The sequence below is a fragment of the Pinus tabuliformis genome, chromosome 2_2 (genome assembly GCF_031772625.1).
Source record: "Pinus tabuliformis cultivar Carrire ecotype Pingquan chromosome 2_2, CPIR1, whole genome shotgun sequence".
Lineage (NCBI taxonomy): Eukaryota > Viridiplantae > Streptophyta > Pinopsida > Pinales > Pinaceae > Pinus > Pinus tabuliformis.
The window spans coordinates 53,526,602-53,530,041 of NC_142300.1; positions in this window are offsets into that span (position 1 = coordinate 53,526,602).

Below are 3,440 nucleotides of genomic sequence, written 5' to 3' on the forward strand. Positions count from 1 at the left end.
AAACTAGGATGGCAGCTAATCACCTCTCATAGTTTGTGGACTAAGGTTACCACCTCTAAATATATTGCTCCACAAAGTCTCATGGATTGGCTCCATCAACCACAGTGGAACTTAGCAAGCATATCAATCATCTGGAAGGTAGTTTTGCAATCAATGTCTCTTATTCGGGATTGACTGACCTGGAGAATACATTCGGGAACATCAGTAAGAATAGGGGTAGATCCCTGGATAGGATGTGGAAATGCACACAGGCTTCCTAAAGAGCTAAAGGCCCACCTCACAGCCATGGGAATCACTCATATCAGTCATATTGTGGATAGAGATCACTCCACATTCACGCAACAAGCCTGGAAATCTATGCATGCGCATCAGATTGCACAACCATGGAAGCAATATTGGAAGGAATACACAGATGCTCTTACTAAATCTCACATCAGAATTCTGGAAGGAGAGGACGAGCTAATATGGGCACCTGCAAAGCACGGGAGATATTCACCAAAAGAAGGTTATCTAGTATTAATGGACTCTAAAAAACCACCAATATGTGAATCCTGGTGGAGCAGTATATGGAATTTAAAAACACCACCTAGGAGAGGCTCCGCATGTGGGCAATTATGAAGAATAAGATACCCATTGGAGAAAACTTAATAAAAATATCTTTTCACGGACCCTTTTGGTGTTGTCTATGCAAGATCAGTAGCGAGGATGTTGATCATATATTCCTCATGTGCCTGGCTGTTAGAGATCTATGGGTTACTATTCGCTCACACCTGCCCTCTCATCCATTTGCGGCATTCATCAGTACTAGAAGCATGGGTCTCTTGGTGGTCTGTTGCCTCCCCACCAAAGGCCAGAAATATACTTGTTCTCACTTGTTGGGCTATTTGGATTGCCCAAAACTGTTATATTTTTTAGAACTCAGCCCCCCATTGGCCTACTATCTCTGCCCGCATCCTATCAGATTACCATATCATTCCTGAGAAAGAAACAATCTTCACTCCCAAACATATTACCCCTGAAAGCATAAATTACACACACCCATGGGCTTACTTTGATGGCTCAACATAGGATATTGATTGTGGGGGTGGTGCCATTCTACAACTTTCTGAAACTCATTATTTCAAAATACAAATGGGCCTGGGGAGGGGTACAAACAATTTTTCCAAACTTATCATGACTAAATATACCATACAATATGCTTTGTAAAAACAATGCAGGAACTTACAATTATTTGGGGACTAAAAAATTGTTTGCGATTGGATAAAAAGAATTGCAGACTGCTATGAATATTCTCTGAGACACATTATGGATGAGATTCATCGACTCATCAATATTTTTGACACTTTTGTTTGTCATCATATATACAGGGAATGAAACTCAGTTGCTGACCTCCTATCCAAGGAAGCAGTGCGTAGGACTATCAAGACTTGGATGATCCAAGAGCAGAGGGATGGTACCTTCCATCAGCACTACCATAGACCTCATATATACCTTACAAAATAACTAGCTCTGATGGAGCCTATCTATATTTTTTGTTGTTTATATAATTTTTATTTATGCTTAATGTTATCAGACATACATATGATAGTTAAAATACTCTCTGCGTAGAGAATTTTTGAAACCTACAATGACAGTTCAGTGTCTCCCTGCGTGGAGTACACCATGTTTTGATACTACATACTTGATAGGCTCTATGCCTATTATCGGGAAAACTAGTGTCTATACAGAGCTACTAATCCCACTAAGGCTGGTAGCTACCTTAGAAACAAACACACTAAAAACTACTTTCTTTTTCCTTTATGAGAAATAGATGAGAGAAGAATAAGGAGCCCAACCTCTGTCTTGCGCTTGGTTCCTTGCTTGTTTCCTCTCTCTTCTGATAGGTCTTTGCCAATCGCTTCCTTGTCTACCCAGCTTCAAAGAGTACCTGTAGAATCAAAGCAGCATAACACTATCCAAGAACATAGATCTATTATCATAAACAATACAGGACCAGATGTATATTGACCACACAAATGCATAAATCATCAATCATACAAGAATGTGGAGGAAAACTTGAATAGCTTTATTGATAATCAAGAAAGAGCAAAGAGGATTACAACCAATTGTTCTGACCCAGCTTCATCCTCTCAGCAAGAAAGCCCTTCTTCACTTCATGAAAAGCTTAGATCACCCAACACTATGATATTGCACCAAGAAACCAACAACACTTCCTTACAAGAAACAAAATTCCAGCCTCCAACCTCCTGGATCTCTAGGATGAGAGATCTATATATAGATATTTTCAGAGGTGTGAGTCAGCTCTGGGTTTTTGATTAGTGTCTTCTCTCTAATAGTTCTTGATTCCACTTGGAGATCTCATTGATCTCTTACTCATCCTTGGGCGATTCTGAGAGGCAAGTGTCACAGGAGAAGTTTCTAGAAGATTCCATGATCATCCACCTCGCAAACTGTCTCCGCCACTTGTCTTTTCTCGTCCATCGCACCCCATAGAAGGTATTTTCAACATGCATCACACTTCCTGTGTGTATTAGGTGGGATGCATCGCACTTTGACCATGGAGCAGGTGAAATGGTCCAGTTTTGACCAGTTCTGAGTAGTTTTTCATGGAGAACTTCTGGGAGATGTTGTAATCAATTGACCTTGTTCTTTTAGGGGTTGGAACAACACCTTTAGGGACTTAGGAGCCCTTGGTTTATGGACATTTATGATTGGGGTTGCAGTGCCCAAAAATGTCTATAACAGTTGCCCCTAAAGCATGAGGTCGTTAATCTTTTGATGTCGGGTGAAATGCTTTATCATGAGGATCCAAAGTTTTTTCGAGCTGGAAGGCGACCTCTAATAAGATACAATACAATACATTATCTTCATAATATTTTCATGATCTAGCTGAGGTGGGCATTCCCATGCTCAGCTTTATAAATTCATTTTCATGTACATGAGACAGACAATTGTCTGAGTGTAGACTGATGATTCCGGTAGAGCCATCATCCCTTAAATTAGATGATTATCTGTGTAGCAATGATGTACATTTGATGTCTTTATTTTCCTGGATATATATCGCAGCCCGGATGGATGAGACTAGATCCGGGGTCTTCAATCTCGTTTGATCTTCACTCAAAGTACAAGTCGATCCATGTGAGAGATGTTCTGGAGTCGCACATGGAAAGACATCGCCTGATTACTAGCCAATGATGTAAGCTGTTAACAGGCGCGAGAGAAATCACCGATAATGATGATGCTCCTCAAGGTACTACAGTACAATTTATGTGGTGTGAATAAGGGACTTAGTGTCGAACACCACGTAAAATCTTTCGGTCGAAGGCCATTGATGTAAACTAGTCGTCGGAAGTGAGAAAATTTCCATTGAGGCATGCAAGCTTCAAAGTACTGAAAGGGTTGTTCCTAGATCGACTTCTTGGATAATGAGCTGATGTTGA